The sequence below is a fragment of the Triticum dicoccoides genome, chromosome 1B (assembly GCF_002162155.2).
Source record: "Triticum dicoccoides isolate Atlit2015 ecotype Zavitan chromosome 1B, WEW_v2.0, whole genome shotgun sequence".
NCBI lineage: Eukaryota > Viridiplantae > Streptophyta > Magnoliopsida > Poales > Poaceae > Triticum > Triticum dicoccoides.
In genome coordinates, this window is record NC_041381.1 from 215870746 (window position 1) to 215888709 (window position 17964).

The window sequence follows — 17964 nt, forward strand, 5'->3', positions numbered from 1 at the left end:
GTACCGTTTATGCTCACTTTTATCATTAGTTAGCTTGCTGTTTTTATAATTTCAGATTACAAAAACCTATATCTATCATCCATATTGCACTTGTATCACCATCTCTTCGCCGAACTAGTGCATCGATACAATTTACCATTGTATCGGGTGTGTTGGGGACACAAGAGACTCTTTGTTATTTGGTTGCAGGGTTGTTTGAGAGAGACCATCTTCATCCTACTCCTCCCACGGATTGATAAACCTTAGGTCATCCACTTGAGGGAAATTTGCTACTGTCCTATAAACCTCTGCACTTGGAGGCCCAACAACATCTACAAGAAGATGGTTGTGTAGTAGACATCATGTCCTGGCGGTGGATCCAGATCAGCAATGGGGGGAATGGCTCCAGGCATCCCCGGGTCGTTCCTGGGGGACAAAAGATGTATCTAATCGAGGCCTGTTGGGTAGTGCAAATAGCTTTGGAAGTGTGAGATCAAGTGAGGGAGAATGGAACAGAAGAAAGACAGGTACAGTACGCGATCTCCCTACGAAAAGAAACCTGCAAAATGAGTTCACCACCCCGGCTGTATCCCGCACTGGCGAGGATGGCAAAGGGGTTTTTGAGGACATCGGTAGCCCGAACAAGCAGAAGCAAAGGATGGAGATAATGCAGGAGAGGGATCTGTGGGACGATCTTGAGCAGAAGAGGGAGAGAGATTTGCGTTCTAAGTTGCGACAGCGGCAACAAGAGAAGCAGGCCGAACTAAGGTTCAGGTACAGGAAATATGGCCATTGGGATCATGAAGGTGTTGGATCATCGAGCCAATTCTGGGGGAGGGAGCGTAAGCTAGGGTACTACGTAAGGAAACCGAGGCCAGCGTATTGCTTGGAAAAGTGTTCACCTAACAGCCCAAGACATGACGCCCTAAAGGAGAGGAAGAGGCGGCCAAAGCAGCACTGGGTAGCTAAGGATGATCTGGATAGTCAGGTGGGAATCGATACTTTCGTTCGTGACACGAGGCAAAAAACCTCTTCTGTGTTTGATCGTATTAAAGAGAACAATGATTCGTCGGCGGACCTTGCAAGGGCACGGGGCCGTCGAGAGCAATGAATATCCTAGCCTGGAACTGTCGGGGGTTGGGGTTGGACATGACAGTAGGCGAACTACGGGACCTGATCATGTCATTCAACCCAACGGTGGTTTTCTTACCAGAAACAAAAAAAACCTCACGTGGTATGGAGAGATTGAAGTAGAGCCTAGGGTTCCGACATGGGGTTGCTGTTAACTGCAATGGTAAGAGTGGAGGATTAGCTCTTTGGTGGAGGGATTCGGTGGAGGTGAAAGTGAGGCCATGGTGCCATTTCTATGTTGACGCACAGATTGTATCTGACGGGTTCACCTTTAGATTCACTGTAATCTATGGGGAACCTTGTGTGGAGAAGAGAAAGAAAACGTGGGAAGTGCTTCATTATCTTCAAACACAAGATAACCTCCCGTGGCTTTGCGTGGGGGATTTCAATGAAGCTCTTCTTCAAAAGGGCAGATTGGTGGCAATCCGAGGAGTTTGAGCCAAATGGCAAATTTTGCGGAATGCATGTCCGACTGCGGACTTGCTGATCTTGGGTACTCGGGCTACCCCTTCACGTGGGACAACAAACATGACGGCAGCGACAATATTCAAGTGAGATTGGACAGGGCCACATGCAATGCTGAGTTTGCATAGTTATTTTCGGTGGTCGAAGTGTTACATGTAATGACCGAGGAGTCTGACCATCAGGCCTTGGTCATTAAGGTGCAGGCGGCACCAGCTGCGGTGCACTCGGGGTACCAGTGTCCTTTCATGTATGAAGAAGCCTGGTCAAGACGCGAAGGGTACGAGGCAATGGTAGCTAGTGCATGGGCCGATGCTCAAACAGCCAATCAGGTGAATGGTGCACTCGGGGCGGCATGCAATCGTTTCAGGCTCACGTCAATGGCTATGCAGGTGTGGAGTCGCCAAGTGTTTGGATCCATCAAAAAAACAGATAGCTCACTTGAAGGTTCAGCTAGTTGATGCTAGGGAGCATGCTGTGCGGGCGGGGTACAATTACACGACTTATATGAGATAGAGGAGGTTTATTACAAGCAGAGATCCTGTGTAGATTGGCTCACCGATGGGGACCAAAACAAAAAGTATTTTCGTAACCGTGCTTCACACCGCAAGCGGAAAAACACTGTCAAAGCTCTTAAAAGGGAAGATGGATCAAGGTGCACCGATGATGAGGGCATGAGGACGATGGCAGCTCAGTTCTATGCTCAGTTGTTCGCCTCAGAGGGATTGTGTGAAGGGGATAGGGTTCTGCAGCATATTGTGGGGGCTGTCACGGTGGAGATGAATGACAAGCTGGATGCACCGTTCACGGAAGAGGAAATCGAGGTCGCCCTGTTTCAGATGGGCCCTATGAAGGCGCCGGGGCCGGATGGGCTGCCGGCCATGTTCTATCAGAAGCATTGGGTACTGGTAAAAAATGATGTGTGCAGCGCGGTTCGCGAGTTTCTTGTGGGTACTGCTGCCCCGACTGGTTTTAATGACACTGTTATAGTGATGATACCAAAAGTAAACTCACCGGAGCTACTTTCTCAATTCCGACCTATTAGTCTCTGTAACATCCTGTACAAGATCGCCGCGAAAGCACCAGCTAACCGGCTGAAAGTGGTATTACCTTTTATGATCTCCGAAGAACAGAGCGCGTTTGTACCTGGGAGGTTAATAACTGACAATGTGTTGGTGGCATATGAGTGTGTGCATGCGATTAGGAAGCGTAAGCATAGGAAACCTTTGTGCGCAGTGAAGCTCGTCATGATGAAAGCTTATGATAGAGTGGAATGGGATTTTCTTGAACAATGTCGGTGTTCTGGGAACGGGGGTCCCCAGACTTGCCTGCCTGCGGCCTGCGGCGTGGCTCAAAGGAGGCCCAGCACAGCCCATCTTCATCAACGCAAGCTCAAGACCCTCGCGAGGGGCCAAGCCTCGCAGGGTGGACGACAAGGAGCTTCCTCAGGCACGGCCTCGTCAGGCTGGCTCATGAGGAGGCGGAGAGTTCAAGGCAGGGTACCTCGCGAGGTGCCCATGACGCAAGCCATGACGACCAAGGGTGCCAGTTGGGCGCCAGCCCGCGCAGTGTCCTCCTTTCCTCTTTGGTGCAAAGGGAGCAAGCGCAGGCGAGAGCATCAAGCAAAGGCGTCCATTTCGGTGCAACAAGACCAAGACCAGCCCAACGACCGGAAGGAAGTCATTGTGGAGCCCAAGCCGGCGTCATCACCAGAGCCTTTGACAGGCGAGGACCAACTTTAGTCAGGATAAGTGTACCCGCTATTTCCCTTCAAAATGGCCAATTGTTAGCGCCCTTCCCGCTCAATATTTGGGAAGAGGCCCAGGGCCTTTGCCTATAAATAGGACTAGCCACCCGCAAGGTAGGCATGGAGAGAACAAGGATAGGAAGACACACACAGAGAGAGAGCGGCGACTGAACTCCCCCTAGCAGTTCATCGCGCCAGCCAAGAACAGACCCTCGCGAGGCTGTTCTTCCTTTGTATTGTTCATCATCAAGCCCAAGAGGCAATCCACCACACCACACACTGGAGTAGGGTATTACACCACAATGGTGGCCTGAACCAGTATAAACCTTATGTCTCTTGTGCTGTTCAGTTTGGTAGTTTAGGTCCTAGCGATTCAGCGAGGAGCGAGCCGGTAGAGGGTTGAATCTCTGCGCGCACCCCAGTATTCGAACCTCAAGGGTCTGCCGGAACCCGAAATCCGACATTTGGCGCGCCAGGTAGGGGTGCGCCGGAATTTGCCTTCCGCCGTCTTGTTCTTCCCCGACCACCGCAACCATGTCTGACGCTCGTCGGGCTCGCGTTGAGCGCCGAGCCGCCCTCGCCTCCCTTGTCGCCCAGACGGCTCCCGTCGGCGGGCGCCCTCGTCATTCCCCATCACCTGCTGTCAACGCCGCCACCGGCCCGGCGGGGAACGAGCAGCAAGCATCGTTCCAGCATCCGTCCATGAGGCGGGACATCCGCACTGCCACGCCCTCGCTCACCCCCGCTGGTTCTTCGTCACGTGCGCCTCGCGCGACCATGGAGGCCCGAGCTGCGCTCATCGCGGCAAACGAGCTCCTGCGCTACCGCCCCATCGATGACGTCTATGAAGAATGGCTCGATCGAGTCGCTGAGCTCGTCCGCGCTGCCAGAGGCGCCTCCGCACCGTCCTTCTCGCTGCACCGCACCCCGCCCTGCGTGGGCGATGAAGCTCCTAGGGCGCCTCAGCCGCCTCCTCCTCAAGAAGGCGCCCTGGCCCCAAGGCACGCGGCCCCTGGGCGGAACCCGCTCCGCCAGGTGCCAGCGCGGCAAGAGCAGATCTGCCAAGAAGTCCCTCGCCACGAGAAGCTGCCCGAGCGCTCCCTGCTCCAGCACGTCAAGACCCTATGCTGCCCCCAGCCGCGGCGCATGGAGACCCGCAGGACCAAGCTCTCCATCGCCCAAAGCCCTCCATGGCCACGGCGGGCTGCCGCGCCTTCACCTCCAAGCTGCGCAGCGTCGCGTGGCCCGACAAGTTCAAGCCAGACCTGCCCCCTCACTACGACGACACGCCTGACCCTGCGGAGTTCCTTCAACTCTACGAGTTGGGCATCGAGGCTGCCAACGGAGACGAAAAGGTTATGGCGAACTGGTTTCCCATGGCGCTCAAGGACGGAGCCTGCACCTGGCTCCTGAATCTAGCCCCAGGCACGATCTCTTCCTGGGACGAGATGCACACCCGCTTCATCGCCAACTTCCAGGGTACTCGCGACCGGCCACCCACCGTGAGCGACATGCGCCGTATCAAGCAGCAGCCAGGGGAAACCCTGCAGAAGTACATCCAGCGCTTCAACAACGCGCGCCTGAAGATCCCCTGGGTAACGGAGGAGGCCATCATCTCTGCCTTCTCCGATGGTGTGCGCGACGTCAAGATGAAGGAGGAGCTGGCGATGCATGAAGACCTGTGCACCTCCTTGGAGCTGTTCAACTTGGCGACCAAGTGCGCCAGGGCTGAGGAGGGGCGCCTCTCCCTCCTCGAGCTGCCTACCGCGGACCCCGAAGAGAAGAAGCCCAAGGCCAAGGACGTGAAGCGCAAGGGGGCTGCCGTGCTCGTGGCCAAGCCTGACACCAACCGGGGCAGAGATCAGCCCGAATCCTCCAAGGGCAGTCGGTACTACGTGTACCACGACCTCCACACTCACAACACAAATGAATGCCAAGAGCTCCGGGCCGTGCGTGAAGGAAGGGTCGGCAGACGTCCCGACCGCAGCGACCGGGTCTACAGCCGAGGAGGAAGGAATGCAGGACGCTAGGAAGACCGCGGCCCGCGCCAAGGGTGGCGCGACCAACCTCGCGAGGACCGCTGGCAGGACCCGCCTCGTGAGGGAGGCTGGAGGGATCAGCCTCGCGAGGATCGCCCGCAAGGGAACGCAGGCCTCCCTCCGCTGCCGCCATAGCCAAGGAGAAATGAAGACCGTCATCAGGACGAGGGGGCTGGGGGCTTCCAGGAACCGCGTGCAATCGCTTGCATCCTGGGCGGAGCTCAAGCCCCAGCCTCTCAGCGCATCTTCAAGCAGCTCGCCCGCGAAGTGAATGCAGTCCTCCCCAAGCTCGAGGCCACGTGCCCTCTCAGGTGGTCGGCGTGCGCCATCACGTTTAGCTCAGCGGATCAGCTCAAGTGCGCGGCCACAGCCGGAGTCCTCCCGATGCTTTGTTTCCCAATCATCAGCAACGTGCTAGTAACCAGGACCCTCATCGACGACGGGGCAGGGCTCAACGTCCTGTCCGTGGAAACATTCAACAATCTTCAAGTGCCTTACAGTCAGCTTCAGCCAACCAAGCCCTTCTCCAGAGTCACCGACGGCTCCACGGTCCCGATAGGGCAGGTCCGCCTTCCTGTCACCTTCGGGGCTCGCGACAACTACCGCACCGAGCTCATCGACTTCGACGTCACCCACATTCGCCTGCCGTACAATGCCATCCTCCGGTACCCAGCGCTGGCCAAGTTCATGGTCGTAACCCACCACGGCTACAACGTCCTCAAGATGCCAGGAAGCGGCAGGGTCATCACGGTGCCCTGCGAAGAGAGAGACGCAGTGTGCTCCCTGGAGCGAGCCTTTTAGGCCGCATCACTGGAAGACCCAGACCGTGGAGGCAGGAGGCTTCCCGAGGCCGCCCCCAAGAAGAAGAAGACATCAACCGGCCCGGCCCCTCAGGAGGCAGGCCCCTCAGGGCCCGCGCCTGGCCAGGAGGAGCCTCCTTCAATCGCATAGGGAAGCGCGCCCTGCGCCCTCCTCAGGCAGGGCTCGGGGGCTCTCCCCTGGAGGGCGCCGACCTCGCCAAGGTCACGAGGGAGGCGGTTGGGCACCACGTGGAGGCGTGCTTCGAAGCACGTTTCCCTCAAGAAGGAGCAAGGCAAGAAGGGCCAAACCCTCAGGAGTTCGTCAGCAAGGCCATTCAGGAGTTACAGGAGTCAAGGGTCATGAGAGGCAGCCGCCGCCTACCCGCTGTGGCCCCCCATCCAGGCGAGGATGGTGGGCTGTGCGTCTGCATCGACATACCAGGGCTCAACCGAGCCGCGTCTCAAGAGCGCCTCTGGCCCTCGAGAGTGGGACGTTGCGAGGGTCCGCCCCACAGCTACGTGCACATGCCTTACGGCCTGCCGAACGCGGCTGCTGCGCACCAGCGTCTCATGAGGGCCATCTTGGAGGCTCAAGAGGTCAGGCGTGCCGCAGCCCTGGTGGAGATGGAGATGGCCCGCGAGGAGCCGCCAGTGACTCCGGAGCCTCCAGAGGCCCCTGGGCCTGGGGGCTCATGAGGATCAGCTCCCACAGCCCACCGAGTTTGCTACACCAACACCCCTTCGTCCCCAACATCATCAGGTGACATCTTTTAAGTTTCGTTTCTAGCTGGGAGCACCTTCAGGGCCGCATTATTCCCAGGCCGCGTGGGTCCGTCCCTGCGGCATGTATCCCTTTTATTTCATGTCCTTAGCTTATCTTATTGGGGGCGCCCCTCGGGTTGCATCATCCCCAAGCCGCTCGGGCCTGTCCCAGTGGCATGTATCCTTCTTGCGTTTATCTTAGGACTATGCTTTCGATCCACCATGCTTGTTATTTGGTGCCTTTTTCTCCTGGGTGTCGGAATCTTGCATGTTAAAGGGGGGTGCCTGAGCATCGCGACTCAGGGCTCCTACCGGCTCTCCGGCCCTCACCCTCTGGTCTTGTCCATGGCATCACGACCTGGCATACCAGCGACGGCTGAGACCAGCCCGAGAGCCGGGACCCGAGGACGTAGAGTTTCGTCATCTAACCCAGCTTGCGCGTTAAAGGGGGGTGCCTGAGCATCACGACTCAGGGCTCCTACCGGCTCTCCGGCCCTCACCCTCTGGTTTTGTCCATGGCATCACAACCTGGCATACCAGCGACGGCTGAGACCAGCCCGAGAGCCGGGACCCGAGGAAGTAGAGTTTTGTCATCTAACCCAGCTTGCGCGTTAAAGGGGGGGGGTGCCTGAGCATCGCGACTCAGGGCTCCTACCGGCTCTCCTGCCCTCACCCTCTGGTCTTGTCCATGGCATCGCGACCTGGCATGCCAGCGACGGCTGAGACCAGCCCGAGAGTCGGTACCCGAAGACGTAGAGCACCGGCATCTGGCCAAATTTGCAGGAACACACCCCAAGATAAGGCCCAGAGCCAGGCGCAACCCGCCTTGAGGTAGGGCCCTGTGAGTCCCGTGCTGGCTCACGGGTGCCCAGATACACCTCGCCAGGCCTTTCACGCTCCCCCAGAGCAACTAACGGCTAACTGTCGATTGTTGCGACAAACCCTCGTTCCTTCTGTGATGAGCCTGCAGGGTCCCTCCAAGGAGCATCGCCAAGCAACCTCGCGACGGCCAAGGCTAGCGCCGCACCAGGAAGCATTTTTCTGACCCTCAAGATAACTCACCCTCCGGACACACTAGTTATCGCAGCACCATCCCCGCACTCAATGCAATCCCGTGTTAGCAACGTCGCTCTCCTTTCTCACCGAATGATGGATGCTTGAGCGCTAAGGGGGACCCCCTGAGCATCGTGACTCAGGGGCTCTTACCGGACCTCGGGCCGCTCACCTCCTGACCTTGACCACGGCATCGCGACCTGGCATACCAGCGACGGCTAAAGCCGCCTTGGGACTGGGACCTGTCGGCGTAGAGCATCAAGCCCTCGCGAGGTCTGAAAGGAGGGAACTAAGCTAAAACGGAATAAGCATCTCGCACCACTCCACAATAGAGATCATATTGACAGACGGAGCTACAAACATCTTACAAGCCCCCGTGGGGTATATTCTTGGCCCCTCGCAGGGACAAAAGGCGCGAATCCTAAGGAGTCCTAACTACAGGGGGCATCACGGCAGACGCCATCATCAACAGTGGGCCGCCCAGCACCGACGCCAACCCCATCCAGATCAGGGACGGTGACGACCTAACGAGCCCGCCCTGCTCCGGGAATGGCACAGGATCGGGGGCTCGTAGCTGTCATCACTCATCTCTGGCGTCACGAAGAGCTCGGCGGAGTCACTGGATCCTCCGGCGCCTCCGTCGCCTGAGGAGCGGCCAAGGGAGCGGACGGCCGGCCTCTGTCTCGCCGCAGCAGGGTCCCGACCGCCTCTCCCGGGGCAGCACTCCAGCCGACGACCCTCCGCATCGAAGACCTTGAAGGACATCACCGAAGCACCGTCGTACTCCAGATGGATCGTGAGGGTGCCCCTTGTCCTGCAGACCCGGGCGACCTCGCCCCAGCCTCGAGTCATGAAGACCTCGCCCGGGGCAACGACCGCGACCTCTGCCCCAGTCACGAGGGTGCCGCAGCCGGCGTGCTGCAGCCAGAGCCCCAGGGGTTCCCCCTGCCGGATGACGAAGGCGAAGAAAGAGGGGAGACGAATCCAAGACTTAGGAGGCATGGCGGCATGAAGCACGAACTCTCGGCAGGAGCCCTCGGCGTGGACTCCAGGGGGGAAGACGCACACCTTCGTGACCCGCCGGCGTCGTCGACGGCGCCGCTCGTGGCGTTCAGCGTCGACTCCTTCAGAGCCACCAATGTGCGCGTACAAGGGAAGAGGGAACCCTGGTGGCGGCCGCTCACACCAGGGTCTTGACGCTTCCTGGCGAGTGCCCTCGCCCGGACACCAGAGGGCAAGCCGCTTCTTCGGGGGAAGCGGATCAGGATCCTCTTGGGGAGCCTTTCCCTTCTCTTTCGCGGAGAACCGGCGGATCGGAGCCATTGCAGCAAGATGGAGCAAGGCCCAGGAAGGAGGAGAAGCAGAAGGATAGACTGGAAGGGCGCGCGTCGTTCCGTACTTATAGCCGGCGAAGGCCAACCGTCGGCCTCCACGATCACAGGTAATCATGACCCGCTTTGCATGCAGGGACTTGTTGGATCCGAGCGGTTACCGAGGCGTCGTGGGGAAGCAGTGCCGCCCATGTCCAATCAACTGCCACGCGGCACCCAAGGCCGCAGGCTGTTAGGGCCCGCGGTGCTTCGCACTTGCCCTTTCGCCTATCTGGTCAGCTAAGTTCGGGCGCGCCGTGGGCCCGGGGGCTACTGTCGGCGTTCTGGGAACGGGGGTTCCCAGACTTGCCTGCCCGCGGCCTGCGGCGTGGCTCAAAGGAGGCCCAGCACAGCCCATCTTCATCAACGCAAGCTCAAGACCCTCGCGAGGGGCCAATCCTCGCGGGGCGGACGACAAGGAGCTTCCTCAGGCACGGCCTCGTCAGGCTGGCTCATGAGGAGGCGAAGAGTTCAAGGCAGGGTACCTCGCGAGGTGCCCATGACGCAAGCCATGACGACCAAGGGTGCCAGTCGGGCGCTAGCCCGCGCAGTGTCCTCCTTTCCTCTTTGGTGCAAAGGGAGCAAGCGCAGGCAAGAGCATCAAGCAAAGGCGTCCATTTCGGTGCAACAAGACCAAGACCAGCCCAACGGCCGGAAGGAAGTCATTGTGGAGCCCAAGCCGGCATCATCACCAGAGCCTTTGACAGGCGAGGACTAACTTTAGTCAGGATAAGTGTACCCGCTGTTCCCCTTCAAAATGGCCAATTGTTGGCGCCCTTCCCGCTCAATATTTGGGAAGAGGCCCAGGGCCTTTGCCTATAAATAGGACTAGCCACCCGCAAGGTAGGCATGGAGAGAACAAGGATAGGAAGACACACACACACACACAGAGAGAGAGAGAGAGAGAGAGGCGACTGCATTCCCCCTAGCAATTCATCGCGCCAGCCAAGAACAGACCCTCGCGAGGCTGTTCTCCCTTTGTATTGTTCATCATCAAGCCCAAGAGGCAATCCACCACACCACACACTGGAGTAGGGTATTACACCACAATGGTGGCCTGAACTAGTATAAATCTTGTGTCTCTTGTGCTGTTCAGTTTGGTAGTTTAGGTCCTAGCGATTCGGCGAGGAGCGAGCCGGTAGAGGGTTGAATCTCCACGCGCACCCCAGTGTTCGAACCTCAAGGGTCTGCCGGAACCCGAAATCCGACAAACAAATGCTGATGAAATTTGGTTTCTCCAGTCACTGGACGGAGATGATCATGAGGTGTGTCAAATCAGCTACTTTTTCTGTGAAGTTGAATGGGGGGCTCTCTAATAAGTTCATACCTTCGCGTGGTCTTCGACAGGGAGACCCCCTCTCCCCATATATTTTCCTTTTATATGTAAAGGATTCTTTGCAATGTTGAAGAATGCACAACGGGAGAAGGAGTTAAAGGGAGTGTCGTTTGGGACAACTGGGCTGACGATTACTCATCTGTTGTTCGCAGATGATAGTGTGGTCTTCCTAGAGGGGCCCCGAGACAATTTTGAGGCACTCCATGTCATATTGCAGGATTATGAAGCGGCATCGCGACAGAAGGTTAACCTTCAAAAATCTGCTATATTCTTTGGGAAGGGCTCTCTGATGAGATGAAAGCGGAGGTGCAGCAGATCAGCGGCATTTCTATGGAAGCTCTGAGTGAAAGATATCTAGGGCTCCCCACAGTAGTTGGGAAATCGAAGGATGGAACCTTCAAATATGTAGAGGAGAGTGCGAGAGGAGAAGTGTTCGGATGGAACGGACAAGGGCTGTCCAAGACTGGCAGAGAGGTGCTTGTTAAGTCAGGACTCCAGTCAACTCCAGCTTTTACCATGAGCTGTTTTCAACTCACAAAGAAAATGTGCGGGAATTTGTCATCTATCTCCTCGAACTTCTGGTGGGGTGAAGCGAATGGTCAAAAGAGGGTGCACTGGATCGCATGGGAGAAAATGTGCAAGAGGAAACATGAGGGTGGACTGGGTTTCTGTGATCTGGAGGCCTTCAACCAAGCCATGCTTGCTAAGCAAGCCCGGAGAATTCTTCAGGTACCGGATTCTTTGTGTGCACAAGTTTTGAAGGCTCGATATTTTGTGGAGGGGTCAATCCTTAATGCAACCTGCCCGGACGGTGGCTCGTTTACCTTCACAAGCATTTTACATGGCAGGGATCTCTTGCTAGATGGTCTCATTTGGAGAACAGGTGACGGGACAAGAATTAAAGTGCATCATGACAATTGGATACCCAGGAAGGGAAGTCTAAGGCCACTGTGCCAAAAGATATATACATGGAATAACTAGAGTATGTGACCTTCTCAACACGCAAAGGAATGCATGGGACCGAAGCAAGGTGTGCTCCATGTTCTCTCCGGATGAGGCTGAGGAGATCATGCATATTCCGGTGGGAGGTCCGACCATGCAGGACTACTTGGCGTGGAATTACATCAAGAATGGTGTGTTTACAATGCGATCATCATATCACCTAAGGATGGCGTAGAAAAGTCTCAAAGCAGGCCGACCGGAATCCTCGTCCACGGTGACAGATCATAAGTCTTGGCTCAGTTTGTGGGATAATATAGCACCGAGCAAGGTGAAAACGCACATGTGGCGTCTGATTCGGAATGGACTGGCGGTAGGCACTGAGCTCAAATGGAGGAAGATAAAAGAGGGAGTCTTCTGTGTGGCGTGTGGAAGGGAGGAAACGAATTATCACATATTTTGGGGCTGTTTTCATTCCAGAATGATTTGGAAGATTATGCATTCAGAGTTGGGGGTGCCGGTGGTGATCCCACCGGAGTCAGTCGCCCCCTAGAATGCATTAGCAAGATGGCTCCTGACTTGGTTTGCGGAAGCATCGGATGATGAAAGGGCGGTCATGGTCCAGGGGGTTTATGCACCTTGGCTGGCACGTAATAACACAAGAGAGGGGTAACGAATTGAAGGTGCGGATGTGATCGCGAGAAGGGTGTTCGCCTTGATGGGTGAGTGGCAGTCTATTCATGGGAGGAAGAGCAAGCGAGATAACCCAGCCCTTAGAGAGAAATGGTGCCCGCCAGATGATGGGTGGGTGAAAGCAAATGTGGACGAAGCTATATCCAAAGTTGGCGAGCTAGGTGGAGTAGGTGTGGTTCTTCGGAACCAGGAGGGTGCGTTCCTAGGCGGAGCCTGTCATGTTTTCCCTCAGTGCACAGAACTGGCAAGGGTGGAGCTCTATGCCTGCAGAAGAGCAGTACAACTCGCGGAGGAGCTAAACGTACAAAACCTGCATGTAGAGATGGACTGTCGTGAGATTGTTTGCAAACTGCAGAGAAAGGAGAAGGACTTATCACCGTTGGGGCCGATTATCGAAGAGGTGAAGCAATTGATGGCATCAAGGGAAAGATGGACAGTAACCTGGGTTAGACGTTATGCTAACAATGCAGCTCATTTGTTAGCTAGGGAGTGTGTGGCGAATAATGTTTGTAAGGTGTGGTTGCATGAACCACCGGACTGCATCTTGCAGACTGTGTCGGATGAGATACCTGGGTTGGGAAATTTAAATAAAGTTCTTAGTGAGTTTCAAAAAAAAAGCTAGGGATTTGTTGGCGTCAGCCACCCACAACATGTTTGGCAATATTGACAAAGTCAAAGAATCCCATTCGGCCTGCACTCTGGATGAACAAGGGAGAGACCGAACTATCATCTCGCACCAATTCATCCAGCATCTTCCCCTGATTCGTCCCCAGATCCGATCGTTCACTTCCCATCACTAAACTCCCACCAATTATGCGCCGCCTCTCGCCGCTGTTGGCGGTGGCGGTGGCGGAGTCCATCGACGCCCTCCGCTTCTCCACGTGTGCCGCTCCATCCCCTCCCAACCTGGACCCCCCTCGCCTCGACCCCTCCGACATCCGATCTCACAATGCCGCCCTCATCGCATATTCTTCCAGGGGTAGTGAGGCACCGCGCCTCGCGCACCTCCCGGCCTCCTGCGGCGCCATGCTAAAGTCCGGTGAGCCTCCCGATTGCTGTACCTACAACACGCTCATCAGCGTACATTGCAAGCTTGCTCTCCTCGCTGATGCCAGGGTCGCTCTGGCTTTGATGCACGAGGCAGGGTTCGCGCCGGACACCTTCACCTACAACTGCCTCATGCTCGGCCTCTGCAGGGCCGGCCTCCTCACAGCCGCGTGCGGGTTGTTCGTGCAGATGCCACGCCGTTGGGGTGCCTACTACGACAGATACTCCTACACTATCCTCATCCAGGGCCTGTGTGTCGTGAGGCGCATTGACGATGCCTGTAGGGTGTTTGCTAAAATGTCGAGGGGCTGGTGCAGACCCGGGGTGCACACATACACTGTGCTGCTTGATGGGCTCTGCAAGGCTAGGCGTGTCAGGGATGCCAAGGCTTTGTTGGGTGAGATGGTCGATAAGGGTGTGGTGCCAAACGTCGTGACTTACAATGCCTTGATTGGTGGACTTTGTCAGGAGGGAAGGTTCGATGATGTGACCAAATTGTTGGAGAAAATGGAGATGCAGCAGCGTGCTCCAGATTGCTGGACATATACCATAGTTGTCATGGTCTGTGGAAGCATGGAAAAGTGGAGCATGGTGCCATGGTGTTGTGTGAAGCCTGTGAAGGGCATTGATTTAACAGTAAATGGCTTCGGTGGATGACAACACTCAGCCATGATTGAGATCATGAGACAAACGGGATTTAACAGTAAATGGCTTCGATGGATGACATCGATCTTTTCATCCGGGAAATCCTCTGTGCTCTTGAATGGTGTACCAGGACGTCAGTTCCAATGCCTCTGTGGTGTTCGCCAAGGAGATCCGTTGTTACCACTGCTTTTCGTGACCGCTGTAGATTTTTTATAGTGTTCAATTAATGATGCTTACAACAAAAATCTCCTGAGCCTACCCTTCCCCACTAGGAACACTACGGACTACCCCGTCATTCAATACGCAGACGACACAATCATTGTTATGCTAGCCTGCCCCACCCAAGCAGCCACCATGAAGCAAATTCTCTCAGACTATGCTGCTTTGATTGGGCTACACACTAACTTCCACAAATCACCCCTGATCCCAATCAACACCCCGGACACCCTCTACCAAAACATAGCTACAATCTTTGGTTGCACTGTGGGAAAGATGCCATTCACCTATCTTGGGTTGCCTCTTGGCACCACTCGGCCTTCTGTTCAGGATCTTATGCCAATGGTGTGTCGTGCTGAGAGAAGGATCACTGCTGCTATGCCAATGATGTCTTATGCTGGTAAACTCTCGTTAGTGAATTCATGGATTACCTCCATTGCCATGTGCACCATAAGATTAAATCCTAAAGTCGTAGCACAGCTAGAAAAGATTAGGAGGCATTGTCGATGGATTAAAAAATCTGACCAAGGTACCAAGAGTAACTCACTGGCAGCATGGGACCTAGTCTGCCGCCCCAAGAAACATGGTGGTTTGGGTATCATTAACCTTAAAAATCCAGAATGATGCTTTGTTGATCAAATTCCTGCACAAATTCTATAACCGCCTTGACATCCCCTGGGTACAACTGATCTGGGATACATACTATCCTCACGCAATACCACATGCCCAGGATCCTTGTGGTTCATTGTGGTGGAGAGATGTTATGAAACTCAGTCCAACAGTCAAAGGGGTTTCTTCGTTTAAGGTGCATGAGGGGTCCTCGGTTTTGTTCTGGAAAGATGCATGTCAATCGGAGATCCTGTCGGAGGCCTTCCCCCGAGCGTTCTCATACACTAATAATGAAGATATGTTTGTTCGGGACTTCTTGACTGTTGTTGCCAACCCACATGAGACATTCCAGCTGCCCCTGTCTTCTCAGGCGTACGATGAATTCATGCAGATGAGTCAGCTTATTAGTGACACCCATTTAGAAGAGAATGGCAAAGACATCTGGACCTACATTTGGGTTGCTATTGCTTTCAAGGCAAAAAACTACTATGACTGCTGCTTTAGAAACATTGAGGTACATGCTGCTTACAAATGGTTGTGGAGATCAAAATCGATACCCAAGCACAAGGTCTTTGGTTGGTTTTTATTGACTGTCCGTCTTAACACACGCAACATGCTCAAGAGAAGGCACTACAACATTGGATCTAACCTCAACTGCTTATTGTGTGGCTTTCACGTTGAAGAGACAGTTAAGCACTTGTTCTTCCATTGCACCTTCAGTGTTGAATGCTGGGATATTGTGGGAATTCATTGGTCTACCCAACAGCACATGCTCAAGTTGCTGGAAGAAGCCAAGCAGGCTTGGGACCGACCGATGTTCATGGACATCTTTCTGGTAGCTGCATGGAGCCTGTGGAAAGAGAGGAACAATCACTATTTCCAACACATTATGCCCTCTATCTCTTCCTGGAAACAAAGATTCAAGTCAGACTTTGCCAATCTCAAATACAAGGGTTATGAGGATATCAAAGAGTACATTGCTGCCTACCTGACAGCACTAATCTAGTCTAGTCTAAATAAAAACTCTCTTTACGGTTGTAACACATCCTTTATTTTCCCCAAGTTTTCCTTTTCTTTACCACGCCCAAAGTGGTGTCCGGTGCCATGTAAATATGTAACCCTATTCCATTAATTCAATTGTAGTAGGAGCCTCTCCTACTATTTTCAGCGTAAAAAAAGGGTGTTGCTCTTGGAGTTGCCACTTACAATGTGTTGATTGATGGGTATTGCAAGGTTGGTGATATGAAGGCTGCTCTTGATGTTTTGCAGTTGATGAAGAAGAATGGGGTCAACCCAAATGTCCAAATTTTTAATGTAATGATCCATGGATTCTGTTGTGACAGTAAAGTGCATCAAGCGATGGCCTTCTTGACACAAATGGTTGGGGCTGGGTTGTCGCCAAATACTGTTACATTCAACCCGCTGATATCTGGTCATTGTAGCATGGGTGAAATTAAGATTGCTATCCAGTTGCTTGGTTTGATGGAGGATTATGGCGTTCTTCCAGATCGACAAACTTATGCCATCTTTATAGATGCTCATTGTGAGGTCGACTAGAGGAGGCTCATTCTCTCTTTTCTTGTCTTCCTCAGAAAGGTATTAAGGCACACAACATCATATATAATTCACTGATTCATGGATATTGCCAAGTAGGTGATATTGATTCTGCTTTTGGGCTGACGAAGAAGATGACTTCAGAGGACGTATATCTGGTGTTCACACCTACAACGCCCTTACTGATGGTCTGTGCAACGTGAAAAGATTGGATAGGGCTATAGATCTACTAGACAAGATGAAGAAGCAGGGGATAGAACCAAGAACTTGTACATTTAACATTCTGATCAAGCAAATGCTTTGGGACAAGAAGCATGCAAATGCTACCAAGATGTATGAGCAAATGATATCTTCTGGTTGCAAACCTAACAAACAGACATATACACTAAAAATCAGTACAGACTAGTTTGAAGGTGCAAGGAAGGAAGGAAGAAAATATAGACGTGTCTATTGTTGAAATGCATGAAGCAAGTGTTTCTCCAGATGTGCAAACATGTAACGCTGTCATAAAGGCGTATAGTGATGCTGGCCTGATGGAGAAAGCCTTCTTTGCACATGTGAAGATGCTTTCTGTCCCTATTGATCCAAATTGTACAACATATTCCATATTCCTTAATCATATGTGTAACAAGGATGATAGTGATGCATTTGATAATGAAAAAGTATGGAAGATGGTAGATGTGAGAAATCTGTAGGAGCTTTTTGAATAGATGTGTAAATCAGATGCTGCTCCTGGCATTAGCACATACAAGGCACTGCTGAGGGGATTGTGTAATCAGTGTCGACTGGAGGAGGTGGAATGGTTGTTGCTAAAAATGCAGGGAAACAACATTCTGTTGGATGAAGACATGTCTGATTATCTACTTGGTTGCTATTGTAACTTAAAGATGTACAGGGAAGCATGCGAGCAATTTAGATCGATGGCCCATCAGAGCTTTCAGCCAGGGCTAAAGTCATGATGCCTTCTCCTTTCTGGCCTTTGTGATAGTGAAGATCATGGGATGGCTGTATCAATTTTCAGTGACATACTTGGCTTAGGGTACAACTATGATGAGGTTGTCTGGAAACTTTTAATTGATTGCCTACATGAGAAGGGGCATACTGGGGCATGTTTAGGGATGCTTTCAGTGATGGATGATAAAAAGTGTGTTGATAGCACTAGGACATATGCATCTTTAGTTCATTTGTTGCTGGAAACTAAATGAAGATCTCGTTTAAATGGTTCACTTGTTGTAGAAACTACTTTGTCTTGGGCTTAGCCCGGACATGGTTACATGGGAGCATAATTTTGGATGAATTCAGCTGGCCTTGAATTTGTTGGAATCTGGTTCTTGTTGTCTCACCATCAGTTGATAAACGTGAGTTTGGTCATGTTCTGGGTCCAGGATTGGTGCAGCCTACATACTGCCATCATTCAATATACCTACACAGTTCAGTGGACTTTCACTTATCATCTGCCTGGAGTCAACATAGAGTTTCCAAATTCCAATACTCTATCAAATTTGGCGAAGCACTCGTGACAGCAAGCTGAATGGACTAGATGGGAGGTATCCCATATTCTCATCGCATCTACTATCTCTTT

At 53.5% G+C, this 17964-nt stretch overlaps 1 pseudogene; it reads left to right on the forward strand.

The window, feature by feature from the left end:
- Nucleotides 1–13051: 13051 nt before the first annotated feature.
- On the forward strand, nt 13052–17652 carry LOC119328864 (annotated as a pseudogene).
- The last annotated feature ends 312 nt before the right edge of the window (nt 17653–17964 follow it).